This window comes from Vicia villosa, linkage group LG1 (genome assembly GCF_029867415.1).
Source record: "Vicia villosa cultivar HV-30 ecotype Madison, WI linkage group LG1, Vvil1.0, whole genome shotgun sequence".
In the NCBI taxonomy this organism is placed as follows: domain Eukaryota; kingdom Viridiplantae; phylum Streptophyta; class Magnoliopsida; order Fabales; family Fabaceae; genus Vicia; species Vicia villosa.
The window spans coordinates 43,460,880-43,476,085 of NC_081180.1; the positions used below are offsets into that span (position 1 = coordinate 43,460,880).

The following is a 15,206-nucleotide window of genomic DNA, read 5'->3' on the forward strand; positions in this document are numbered from 1 at the left end:
TGATAACAAAGTACTTAAAGAACAATATGGTGTACTAACATTTGTTTAAGTGTACAGTATCATTATGCTCGTATTTAACCAGGGCCTGACCCAGTTAAATGGCTTGTAAAGAAGAAGCATATAACTAAGATTCTAATAGACCAAAATATGATTTTCTAATGAAAACTCAGCGCCATATTGAATTAGTCTCTGATAAGCTGGAAACGTAGTACAAAGTCTTTTGGTCCGTAATTTATGCAAAAGCAGCTCCATCTTGCCAAGTGCTATAATTATGGAGAAAGTCAACTAGAGGTTTAAGCGTAAGGCTCAAGGTTGTGTGACATGATTTCCTTAGTCTACTCTAGCATGCCTATGGACGCCTTACTTGAGAAAGACACAATGGATAAAAATATTATTCAGAGGATGAAGATCCTTATCGTACCTACTCCAATGTCTCTAACTTGGAAGTTGCTTCTTCACCAAAGATACTTGTGCAAGCAAGATTCTTGCGTCTCTTTTGTTCCTTCTATATATAAGGAGCTGGAGATTCATAAGAAGTAAAAATAATACATACAACAAGAACATGAACTGTTTTGCACTATAAGTTTCATACATAATTGTTGTATTGTACATAGACTTAAGAGTTTCTTACACTTGTATATCCAAGAAATCTCAAGTAACAAGATCTTTGCTTGTGTTGTATTATTTGTACCTTTGATCGTATATCAGGTACATCTTGTTGTAACCCTAAATAGTTTGTTTAGAATTTGTCAAAATATCAAACAATGTGTTTGAGCAAGGAAGTATCAGACTAGGTATTTTAGTAAGGAAGTCGTGAGCTGTGAGTTTAGGCAAGGAAGTTTCTTTCAGATAGATTGAGCAAGGAAGTCTTGAACGTGTGTGTTTATTTAAGGAATTCTCCTTTTGGTTAGATTGAGCAAGGAAGTCTTAAACATGCATGTTTAGGCAAGTAAGTCTCTTTTAGGTGTGATTGAGCAGGAAGTATTGGACTGACGGGTCTAAGCAAGTTGTAATCAAGTTTTGATTATAATGAAAAACTCTTGTGTGATAAGGCGACCGAACTACTCTTGTTATAGAGGAACCAAGATAACTTTTATGAGTGATTTAATTATTACATATGCACTTTAAACTATTCTGTTGTTGCTTACTCTAGCTTAGAATCTGAACTTGGTCTTATTCAGAAGCTACTTATTATAGAAAAGCAAAAGTTATAAAATACACAATTCAATTCCCCTTCTTATTTATGTTTCTCACCTTTATTTGGTTATGCAAGAGAAATGGAATTTCTCATAGAGTTTGGAATGCCATTGCATAGATGTTCTTGTAGTGTCTTTTTGAATTGGCTTGATTTAAATACATATAACTTGTCCCTTCATTTCTTTTGTTTTCCTTTTGAATTGCTTTCCATGATTAAAGTGTAATTGTTTTGGAATGATTTTGAATTGGAGTTTGAAACTGACTTGAATCCAAGTATGAATATGGAACTATTGTTTGGTTGCAAAGTGTGCGTATTAAATTTTGTCTGACTATCTTAACCAAACTTATGGTTGCAAAATCATTGTTTAAAAAGTAACAATAATTTTAGTTGTCTTGGTATCTGTAAAATATAAAAAAAATGACACTTAAAAGAGAACAGAGAAAGTAATAGGGAATAAAATGACCACTAAACATCTAAAACATGAACCACACCTTAAAGAATCCACACCTATGTTAATACCAAGATCTCGACCTAAAAGTACATATGAAATGAATGATTAATACTAGATGAGTTAAAATAGATCATGCTTGGTGTATACATGGTATGCAGGTGAACTTAGTAATAAGCCATATAATAGGGTACGATAAATTTGGAGTGTGACCGTCGTTAGTGCATTTTGAAACTAATTTTTATTATTTCATCTTTCAATTTTATGTCTCTTCAAACCATTTCTCACTTAACTACATTTAATGTAGGACCTGCACTCATTGGTGACGGTAGAAAATCTAGATTCATTATTTTGATGTTATTGATGATTGCATAAATATGCTTTGATAAGTATGCTTTGCATACTGGATTTTGAGGTGGAAATAGGCTGGGCCGAGCTAGATTTTGCCAAGCCTAAATCTGACCTGTTAAAAAATTTAAAGTCTGAGTCTGACATATAGTCTATCATAGGCTTATTTTTTAACCTAAATTTGACATTTTCAAAACTCTGATTAGTCCACTTAAGGCTTTGTTTGGATTGATGAAATCGGATGGAGCGGAGTGGAATAAAATAGAATAAAATGATATTTCATTGTTTGGATAATTTAAAAACGGATAGAGCGGAGCGCAAATGAGTGGTATGGATTCTATTTCATTCCATCACTTACCACCATATTCCTTCCCCTCCGACTTGGGTGGAATGAACAATTTGCCTTATTCCGTCATAAAATTTCCAAACAATGGAATGATATATTCGTTCCACTCCGTTCCATTCCGCTCCATCCCGCTCCGCTCCGTTCATTTCGTGATATACAAACATAGCCTAAAAGTCTATTTCATTTGAACATATATAAATTAGCAATTCAATTAATATTTATATAGACAAAGAACAAAAAGATCAATGATAGAAAAAGTTTGTTTGCATTGAACTATCTTAACTTACTTAGTAACATAAGTTTTGTGAGACTATTTGCTTAAAAAAACTTATGAAAAAAACTTTTGAATTTGTTGTGAAGGAATTTTCATTCTATTTTCATAATTTTTCAAAATAATTAAGTTTTAATTTTATAATTTAATTCAAAGTATAAAATATAATATAACAATAAAAAAATATTCTCGTTTATTTAAATAGACCGGTCAGATAGACTTAAAAGGTTTTTTAATGGCCTGAAACCTAGCCTTTTTAGTTAAATAGGCTTATAAAAAAACCTAAGTCTTTTCTATTTAAAAAAGTCTGCTCTAACTTGAGCCTTTGTAGGTTAGGTCGTAAGTCCTGTTAGTTGCCCTGAACTATTCTCTAAGATTAAGGCATGTCTTGTGATTTAGTATCTATTTGGATTGTAGTGCTTTATTTTTTGCTTGATTTAGATTTTAAAAAAGTATAATAAAGATATTTTAATTAAAATAATAAATGATACAAATAAAAATCTGAGAGAAGTTTTATTTAAATGTTTACTTTTAAAAAATATATATTATATTAGAATGAAAGATAGAAAAATCTATTTGGATGTTCATATTAGTAGTGACAGTCAATATTTTTTTATCAATCGTAAATCTTGTTTATTTTTCTCTCCATATTATTGACCATTCTTATATGTCCTATTTTCTAATATTTATACCATAATTATATTGTCTTGAATCACACCTAACAATTCAATTACATCTCATCTTAATAATTTAAATTATTATTTTTTAAAATAAAATATAAGATGTAATTCAATTTATAGAAAAAAATATAAGTGTGGTAAATCACTTTTTTTTAAAATATTAAATAACATTGCTGACGAATTTAATTAGTTTTAGATATACATGCTTTGAAAAATAACAGACATCTACTAAATGCTATCCAAAGGACACTTCACTGAAATATAGTGGTATATGACTATGGGTCTATTTGGTAAAAATAGCGTCGACTGATAAGCTAGCTGATAGTTTATAGCTTATGACTGATGGCTGATGACTGATGACTTATAGCTTATAGCGGATGATTGAGACTGATAGCTTATAAGCTAATTGAAGTGTTTGATAAAATTAGCGGTTTAATTAACTTATAAATGTAAAATGACATAAAAGATATTTAATATATATTTATTTTATTTTAAATTAAAATAAATTATAAGGGTTTAAAATGGATTTTAATTAAAATAATAAGGATAAAAAAGGAAGAAAAAATGATAAGCTATAAGACATAAGCTAAAACGCTATTTGAAATAGCGTCTGGAAAATAAGCTATAAGCTAGTAAAATAAGCTATAAGCTCGTGATGAAAAAACCGTTATCAAACGGGTCTAAATTATCATATAAGCTTATAAGACATAAGACATAAACTATAAGCTCGAAAACATGGCTTACCAAACAGAGCCTATATGTCATTAGTTTTTCCTTTAATGGTATTCAACTAATTGACATATTTCTTTTATTATATATTTTTATATATTTTTTTTAGCATATGCGTTATGCATATAATTTGTAATTTAATCTCTAATTTAGTTGTAGTATTTTGTTTTGATGTGATTTAATATATTATTTATTTAACTTTAAAAAAACAAGAATATAATTTAAGATATTTTAATTAAAATATTAATTAATTAATAAAATAAAAATCTGAGAGAAGTTTTATTTAAATATATAAACAAAATTAAAAAAAACTTAGAATTAGACCGGAAGATATAAAAATCTACCCAATTCTTCTAAAAAAATTGAATCAAATTCTTAAAAAAATAATAGTGTGTAAACGAAAGAGGAAAGAAAAAACAATTAATATGATTTGACATAAAATATACCAATTACACAAATTTAATACATGAATAAAAGAAAAACTTCAATGCAACCATGAAAAAACAAATCTTCCACAACTATTTTCTACGGCATAACATATAACTATAAAATTCACAAACAAAAAAATACAAAAAGACCAATATAACCTTATGCTACCAAATTAACACTTTATCTTAATATCTTAATCTTAATATATATAAATCCAAGGTTGTCATGATGGCAACCCTAGCCACATGTCACCTTGGTAGTATCTCTAAACCAAATTTGCCACATGTCACATCGATAATAAATCTAAACAAAAATTATAATTTTGACTTTTATTAATTTAACTCTATATAAAAAAATAAAATAAATAAATATAATAATCGTAATAATAATATAATATGAAATCACAAATAATAATAACAATTATATAAATATGTAATATATAATATCTAAATATATAAAACATTTGAGAAATAACTTATTTATGTAAAAATAAATTTTTCTTAAATTATATTAAAAACTCTAAATAACTTTTATATAATTAATTTATAATAGAGAAAAAATAAAAATATATATAAATACGATTTTAATTTATTTGCAGCAAATAAATATATTAAATAAATTTTTCTTAAATTATATTAAAAACTGTAAATAACTTTGATAATTTTTTTCTATTATGATCACACTAATTTTCTAATTTTTCTGTTTTAAATAATTTGAATAATGTTCTTTTTTTAGGTATTGCATAAAATAATTTAAATAATTTGAATAATTTTCTAATTTTTTCTGTTTTGGTTTTAATTTAAAAAATAAAAAATAAATTTTATTTTAATAATCACTAAAATTATAACTAATAATGATATGTAAGTATAAAATAAAATAAAATTTCATTTTAATAATTATTAAATTTTAACTAATACACTTTAATGATGAGTTTATCTTTAATATTTTTTTATATTATTAGTTTATAAAAAAATCAAATTATTTTTATGAATTTCTAAATTTGAATATTTTATTTTACAAAAATTTGTCTTAATTGAAAATTAAAAAATTCAGAGGTTAGATTATATAATATTGTTTCTATAGTGTATATTAGTTATATTTTTTTTGTTTTTAAAATGTTATTATTTATATTTATACAAATTAATATTATAATATAAACTAAAATGTATTCATGTAATATTAAAAAAATATAATAATAATTATTTAAATTATTTGAAATTAAAAAAATAAAAAACAATTTATATCTATGAGTTTCTACAAAAATGTTTATTAATCATAAAAAATCTAAATTTTAAGTTAATTATTATATAATAAAGAGTATGTAATAAGTATTCAATTACGTTTTTTTTACAAATTGATTACATTCATGTAGCATAAATAAATAATAATAAATAGAATAATGAGTAAATGGACAAAATAAATAACAATTGATAAATAAATAGTGATTAATCCAATAATCATTGTTATTTATTTTATGTAACGTAAAAGAGTTAAAATTTTAAATTCTTCTATTTTTTATGGAATGTTTTAATGAAATGTTGTTAATATTATTAATAGTATTAATAATAGTCTACAAAAACGGTTATAAAATAGTGTCTTTTTGTATTTTTACACACCTTTATAATCACTCCTGATACTACCTTCATCATTTACCAATTTCATTTGGTATCATTTTTCACCTATTTGTTCTTTTCTAGGATTTTCATATCTCATAACAACGATTTTTTTTTCAATTTCATTTGCTAACATTTTCTACCCATTTATTCTTTTCTAGGATCTGCATGTCTCATAACTATTTCAATCAGTAAGAATTTTTTTTCCTAATAACTATTTATAAATTTGTTTATCTTTTTGTTAAACTTCATACACATTTAATTTATTTTCATATAAAATATAATATATATTTTTGCAGGTTTAGCGAAGATAAAATATTGCAAGGAAAATCATATTTACTTAGAAAAACCTCTGTCAAAAGTGATTCAATGGAGGCACTATTGTGGGTGAAATATTTAGATAAAATTTTCTAGAATCTAAAAATTAGAGCTTAAATTGTAAGCAACCTAACAAATCTTTGGAATATAAGAATAGTGGTCAAACTGTATGTCACCTAATAAATTCTTGGATATAAGTATAGGGGTCAAATTGTAAAGTCATTTAACTTAAATCTTTAGGATAGGAGAATAGTGGTCAAATTGTAAAGTCATTTAAATTAAATCTTTATGATATAAGAATAATGGTCAAATTGTAAAGTCATTTAAATTAAATCTTTAGGATATAAGAATAATGGTTAAATTGTAAGTCATTTTACTTAAATCTTTAGGATATATGAATAATGGTTAAATCGTAAGTCACTTAACTTAAATATAATTTCACATCGATACATTGACAAATTGACAAGCCAATAACATATCCTACAAAATTTTACATAATGAAATACATATTTAGATTTTCTAATTTATATTTTTATATTTCATCTTTTATTTGTTTTGTTTTTATTTTTTTGTTTTTTTATTTCATTTGTTAATTTAGTGAGATAGATCACGCTCTCCCACTATTGAATTTTTTTCTTTTATGTATATTCGATTTACAATAAACCAAACAACATTATACATTTTGTTGATAATATGTGTTTAAATTTATTATTAATTTAAATACAAATGATTCACGAAAATATTGATATGGTGTAATCAATTTAATAAATAAAAAATTATATTACTATAATTAATTCATAGTATCGAAGATTCATGCATTAAATTATATTATTATAATTAATTCATAGTATTGAAGATTCATGTATTAAATTAATTCATAGTATTGAAGATTCATCTATTAAATTAATTCATAGTATAAAAATTGTATTACTATAATTAATTCATGTATTAAATTATATTAAAAAAATATTTAGTTTTTAAGTTGATTGTATTGTAATATTGATTATATTCTTTAACTTATGTGTATGTTGTGTTTATTTCTTTAAGAAATTGGATTAAAATATCTCACTAAAATATTATATTGTATAGGATTAAAAAAGTTTGAAAAAAATGATTTTGTTTTATTTCTTTATTTATTTTATTTTTGCTTTCATTTGTTAATTAAGTGGGGAAGGTCATACCCTCCCACTATATAAATTTTCTTTTTTCTATTAATTATATTTGATTTATAATTTATAATAAACCAAACAAAATTATAGTTTTTGTTGATAAGATGTTTTGAGTTTATTATTAATTTAAATAGAAATGATTCATGAAAATATTGATATGGTGTAATCAATTTAATAAATAAATAGTTATATTACTATAATTAATTCATAGTATTGAAGATGTTTATATTAAATTACATTAAAAAATTATTCATATTTTTGAGAAATTTTTACAACAAATATTTGAGATCTATAAATATTATTTATTTCGTTAAATAAAATTTATATTCTATGTTCTTTTATTTTATTTTTAAATATCTTAATTGAAATTTATTATATTTTTATTAATATTATAATAATTATTTTTAATAGTGTTAGCTGAATAAATTATTATTAATTATTATTAATTCTTATATCATTGTTGCTCATTGTTGCTCTTGAGATTTATGAGACTGTTGTTGACACAAATACAACTATTTTTATTATATTCATTTGTACTAAAATTAATTTAAATTGTAAGTTAAATGCTAAGATTAATATAGTTCAAATAGTTTTATGCTCATAATGTTAAAAATAACTTACTTATTTTAATATATAAATTGAAACATAATAGATTTTCTGATAACCTTAAAAAAACAATATTATAAAACATTTTTTACATTATTGTTTCTCATTAAAAAATTAATAGTATAATTGTAAACATAATTTAAATATATGCAAATAAAAAATCAAATATTAACTATTATTAAATAATGTAATTTTATTTCTAATATACCCGTGCGGAGCACGGGTCGACAATCTAGTGCTACCAAACACAAACACCAATATAACCTATAAAAGAAACACTACAATAACACAAAAACAAAGGAAGAGAAACAGAGAAAAGAAACATTGAAAATAAATATCCCTCCATTAAATTAAATGTTATCGAAATGACATTTTATTAAAATAGAGACGTTATTATTTTAAAGGTGAGATTCAACTAATAGACATATTATTTTTAATAAATATTACTTGAATTAAATCTACTGTGTAGATGTTATTGAGTGTTATAAAAATTTAAATAGTTTGACAATTAATTTGGAATTTGAAAAGGACACAATTGTCTATAGTTACTGAATTTGAAGGTTATTTTTGTCATTAGATATATCAATTTTCTCTCTCCAAATTATCTATAATATAAGAAAGTTAATTGCTCTGGAAAAACCATTTTTGCCCTTCTTTTCTCACAACTTGTCACGTGGATGCTCTTACAAAGTTTCGTTTCTATTACTTTTGTTATCTTTCTCTCTCTCTTTCACATAATCCACTTCATTCTTTTTCTCTCTCTTCCTTTTGACGATCTCTCTTTCTCTGAGTTCTCATATTTTTCTCAAATCCCTAACCCTAAATCTTCTTATTTCTTCTCCTTCTACATGTTTGCTGATTATATAGTGATGTTGATTCTGAACCGTTAATGGTTGTTGCTGAGGGTTACGGTCGTGAAAATTTATGATGATGTTGGTGACGCTGAAAGTCGCGATATAATCAGTGAGATCTTTCTTTGTTTTTTGTATTTTGAGTTCTATAATCTCTCTTCTTATCTCAGTATTTTTTGAAGGGTTTGTGTAAAAAATGAGGAAGATGATAATGAAATAGGGTTTCATGAACGTTGGTGTTGTATCATGTTTACTGAATATGAACTGCATTCTTTTTCTTTCTTCTTATTGTTTTTGGAAAATTTGTATAGATGAGGATGATGGAATTTTAGGGTTTTGGTTTTGTATTCTACGGCTCGGTTTTATAGATGGTGAACAGTAGTCTCCTCTTTGCAAGAAGTAATTTTCAACGCCGCAACAAATGCTTCTAATGTGGTTCTGTTTTCGACGCCGTAACAAATGCTTTTCATCCGTCCGGCTACTTCGCCGATATACTTTGAAGTGTAGTCATTATCTGCCTGTTTTCGTGCATCAACATGAACGACCAATTGTATTTGAAATGTTAGCAAGTGAATATCAAATAAGTTCTGTGTGAATGTTTAGAATTTATGCATCTATCGTGACTTATAAGTTTTGTGATTTTGGTTTTTCTGTTTTGCAGATTGAAGAATGAATGGTGTTCTTGAAGATTGTTGAGAATTGAGATGGAGATCAAGTTTGAGGAGACGGAGAAGGTCATAATTATTCTTTTCTGATTCTCTTGGTGAACCCGTTAGGAGATTATGTTAGTCATTTTCTCTATCTGCAAGTTTTTGTTGAACCGTTACTTATGGATTATCTGTGCCCCAGAAGAGCATAATTCGTGACTTTTTAATTATTACTGAAGTGTTTCAATGTATATCAGGTATGTCACATATTCTCGAAAATTTCATTTCCAGTTTAAAAAGTATAGATAAATAAATAAACAATCCTTTTATTACTTTTTTGGTTTTTGTTGAATTAAATATGTGAAATAAATGTTGATGATTTTGTTTTGTGTTTTGCAAGAGAGGTTGATGAACTGAGGCTGAAGCAGAGAATAATGGATGAAAAGAGGAGACAAGCATTGAGTAAGATATTGGATATCAAAGGTTGTGTTAATTGGGGATTCTATTATATGTTGATAATGATATGTTACTTTCATTCAAGGATTGAAGAAATTTTTCAAGACCAATTTAGAACTAGATCACCTTTCAGCTTGGGTGAAGGAATACAAGGTAGAGTTTAGTTGTAGTTGCTGCTTTAATTCGCGACCTTTTTATAATCTCTTTCTTTTATGTTAATGTTTATAGCTCTGTTGTCTTGGAGAATTTAATTCCTATGACATTTCATTTTCAGGATGGAAAAGTTGCTCCATTTATCAAGTCTGAACCTATCCCTGCCACTAACAACGAACCTGTTAAAGTGGTACTTGGGGAAACTCTTCAGGAAATAGTTTTCAACTATGGGAAGAATGGTATATACATTTCCATTTCTTTTTGGATTCATTCTAGAAATTATGAGATAAATTGTGGTATTCATTTCAACTTTGACACTGTTACTATTACAAACTGTTGGGTATGTCTAACATAAATTGCACATGAAAAGTAACATGTCTTTCTGATACTGTCTTGACAGTGATTAACATACACATTCATCACTATCTCTCATTCCTGACTTGTATTAATTAATTGTTTTCCTTGATCATTCATAGTTAGATTGATATAATTACTAACATAACTATACACTGCAGTTTTGCTTGAGTTTTATGCCTCATGGTGTGGTTACTGCAAATCCTTGGTTCCAATCTTGTATGAAGTTGCTGTCTCATTCCATAGTGATGCTGATGTTGTTAATGCAAAACTTGTAAGTTATCTCTGATGATTATGCTAGAAAATACTACCATGGAACTTAATGATATAACCTGTTTACTTTTATATTTTAGTTTGGCTAACTTTAATCTGTGTCTTGCCTCACTTTATAGGATGCAACTGCCAACGATATCTCAAGAGAAACCTTTGAGGTCTAAGGTTATCCAATTTTCTACTTCAGGTCAGCAAGTGGAAAGATATCACAATATGACGGTGGTAGGACAAAGGAAGACATCATAGAATTCATTCAAAAGAACAAGGACACAACTGGTGTTGCTCAACAAAAAGTAGAACAACCAAAAGCTCCTGCTCAGCAAGAAGTAGAACAACATAAAGATGAGATTTGAGAGGTAACTTTAAAAGTGGTGGTTACATACCCTATAAATTAAAGATTGTTTAAATATTGTTTTGGAGGTAAAAGTTGGATGGCCTCCCAAATGAGATCAAATGTGTGACCAACCAATTAGCCCTTTCTTTTTCATATGTCTGCATCTCTAATCTAAACTTGAGGTGTTTCAACTTCAAAATGCTTTGTTATTAAGTTTGGATTAGACGGTCACAGAATTCAAAAACCATATGCTTTGTTATATAATGCCCGCGTTTCCAACATGACTATGGCTACCGTCTCGAGGAGATTATATGAACAATTTCCAACGGGACTATGGCTACCGTCTCGGTCACTTTGAGCGCAAACGTAAGAAGACGGCTCATAATGTTCATAAGCAGTATAAAACGACCCAGAAGGTTTCCCTGACCCCTTCCTCTATTTCGTTAAAATGTTTTATTTGAAACTACTTTTATTGAAACAAGTTATGTTTTTATATATTGTCGTAAATCTAAGGTTTGATTTCACATTTCATGCAGCTTTATCCCAGATAGAGGAAAATTCGACAATAATTACAGGACACTCCAAAATCCGTTTCTTAGATTTTAAAATATCCTTGCAATATTCTACTGAACCAAAATGGTGTGAACTAATGGCATTTCAACAAGGATCGATGGAAATTACTGTTATGGGATAGGATTCTAAACAGCTAAGACTTTTGTTGCAGCAGGTAAATAACATGAAATGGAAGCTAATTGTAAAATATTTGAATTACAGGTGAATTTGCGTGAAATATAATATAATGTCTATGTCGAAATCTATTTTTTATGGATTTGTTATGACATCTCTCTGAAGGCAGCAATTGCAATTGCACAGAGACTTAGTACCATGAGCATTTTCTTGCAAGTATCCTAACCAAGTAAGTGTATATTCATATATCATTCAATTCAGATTAATATTTATAGCTCTAGCTTCTGATGAAATACTAATATATTTTAACGTGATGTGTTCATGTTTCATTTGATATGGTAGAAAAGTACCCAAAGGTTCATGTGTTCATGTTTCATTTGATATGCATTATTTCAAGATTATCATGCTCTTATATCTTTCACAACTGCAATGGCAACCTTCATGGAACAAGTAAGAGGTGGTAGAGCCAAATTTGAACCACAAAGAATAGTCATTACTGCTAGAGCTGCTACTGCCAATGAACTCTAACCTTCATGGAATAAGTATCTAAGATGAATAATTTGTATACTAATCTTTTTATTGTACTTTTGTAGGTTTGATAAAGATTTAAGGTGGAGAACTGGTGTAAATATAGTTCCAATTCACTGCAACAACTCTAACAATTTCGAGGACGTGTAATGGATGGCAGGCCTTACGGTGTACCATGTGTTGAGAAAGTGGAAGGGTACACTGTCAAGTGAATAATTGCACCTTGAGAAGGTGAGTTGCAAGTATGCATTTATCTTTCTTCAAGCCGTGGATAGATTCAAGTGTTCAGAGGTAGCCTACTTTTGTTTTGTCTCAGAATTGGACCAAAGCTGAGAGAATATACTATTATGTTTCTAGGGTTGACATTTTTTGTTTGTCTGTACAAATGAATGGAAGGATATTTCATGCAATACATTGTGTTAAAAAAAATTTCAATTGATTTACACCTAAACATGCTATGATTTTCTGTGGTATAGTTAATATTGTTGTTCTTTAAATTATTTTAGCATGGTGAAATAGATTTCATGCTGAAATTATTTTGTCTCCGAGAACCATTGTAAATGAAATCTTTCCTTATGCTGTTGAGGAAATCATCCCGTTCGCAACCTTCGAACTGGCCGCGTTGAAATTAGTTCCCAAGTATGCTAAAACTCTAAAGTAGTTGCTAACATGATAGCGCAGCGGCGTCGAATCTTATAAAGCCTAAAAGGATAAGTGACATGTTTTTATTTTTGGGTACTAATCACTTTCGATGGGCAAGCCAGCATGGTTACGAGCCAATATTTTGATGAGAGTGATCTCTGGCTTAGATGTCGTTCGGTAACAATTGTCCTTTCAGCAGCAGACGAGATCTGTTACTGTCTTAGCAATAGGGAAGGATATGACGTATTTGATTCTAGGCTGGAACAAGTTATCATAGTGTGGATAGATGGCTTAGCTCCAAGCTTGCATTACATTGCAAGCAGCTGTGGTAGAACGAGAGATCTTCGATGATTGTTGTCATCGTGGTACAAATATGATACAGTCACCAACGATAAGGGAGATCACTATACAGAACGAGAGATTTAGAGTAATTAGATTTGCTCATTCATATTTTTTAAGGATCGTGAACTGAATCAAAATATGCACACAATTTTCTTCTCCAAATATGAACACAATTTATCATCTTTGGCACAGTCTACAGTCAACAATTTATCTTCTTGAACTTAACAAATAATTCCATGTGTTGCATGAAGTACAACTGATTTTGTTTTTATGTTAATCCATATGCATAAATATATTTTGCATGATTGAAAGTGGAAACATATGTAATTGTTCACTGACATTGCAGCACATTGCAGGTTCAAATGCGAAATATAACAAAACACTTAACACTGCGAGAGACTACGATTGTCATGGATTTCACACATTATAAACAATAGGAGGAAACTATGTTTCTGGAGCTAATGTTTCCAGCTTTGGAACCGGAACTGCTAAAGGTGGTTCTCCAAAAGTAAGAGTTGTGTCTTACAAATAATGCTGGCCCCTGACTATTAAAGACGAAGCGTGTTATGATGCTGATATCATAGCAACTTTTGATATGGAAATTCATGGTGGACTTAATGTTCTATCTTTTTCTTTTGATAGTGATGTTATTGAATATTTTGAGGATTCTCAAAATGTAATTCTAAATGCATATCAAAAACTACTTTCTCTTGAATACTGTTAGAAACAAACATATCACCAAATTTTAGTCTTTTGGAAAGATTGGCTTTAGATTACCTAAATAATGTAATTCTAAATTATATCTCTTTAATTTCGCTTCCAAGATTATTGCTTAAAATATTAATCTGGGAAGCACTAAAATCTTAACTTCTTCCAAGCTACAACTAACAACTTATTGTATTACTTTGTTTTATTCCTAGAAATTTTATTTGTAACATGTCTTATATGTCAGTCCATGCATTTCAAACTTGCAACATGGTTGTTTGTGTTGTTTTGCTGTATTGATTTGATGCATTAAAAATTTTGTGCCCAGCCAAGAAGATATGAAGTAAAATTGTTACCTTTTCAATGCAATCAACCGAAAATGATATCCTAATTGAATGGTTTGATTTGAATAACAATCACAATCTATTTTGTTTGAGGAATATAACGTGTGCAATTTATTTAGTAAATATATTAAGTATAATATATTATATGCAAATAAGAGTTTAATTTTGAATTATTGATTATAGAAAAATTCAGTTGAGTTTTACATAAATTAACTTGTCTTGCCAACATGCTTTTCAACAATAAATATATTTAAAATTAATGTATCATTCTAAACACGGAATAAATTTTGTTGTTTTTATAATTATTTATATTACTAAATTTTTTAGTATTTATTTTTTGATATATTATCATAGTCTTATTGATCTAAATATTTTTACGGGTACCCGACTTTTTTCTAAACATTTAATTATTATTTTTCATGAGTACCAGATATTTTTATATACATTCAATTATTATTTTTTCACGGGTACTAGATTTTTTTTCTATACATTTAATTATTATTTTTTTACGGGTACCAGATAATTTCTATTAAAAAAATATAAATTTAAAACAAATGCGCGTCCCATACCAGAACCCGTGCGAACGCACGGGTTTGTTACTAGTTTCTTATAAATAATCTGTTAAACAAAAACAAGAGCAGTCTTGATCCAACAAGGATCCACTCTCTCTCATACTGACGGTCTGAAAGTGGGGTCCATTTCTCCAACCTGTTAAACAAAAAAATAAACGCCACG

The 15,206-nt window shown here is 27.6% G+C and overlaps 1 long non-coding RNA gene across 1 annotated transcript; it reads left to right on the forward strand.

Annotated features, from left to right (window-relative positions):
* The first annotated feature begins 10,199 nt into the window (after positions 1-10,199).
* On the forward strand, positions 10,200-14,023 carry LOC131605071 (uncharacterized). The gene is made up of 6 exons (XR_009284658.1): positions 10,200-10,262; positions 10,384-10,501; positions 10,778-10,890; positions 11,009-11,639; positions 11,760-12,669; positions 13,779-14,023. It is a non-coding gene; the product is annotated as an uncharacterized LOC131605071 (long non-coding RNA).
* The last annotated feature ends 1,183 nt before the right edge of the window (positions 14,024-15,206 follow it).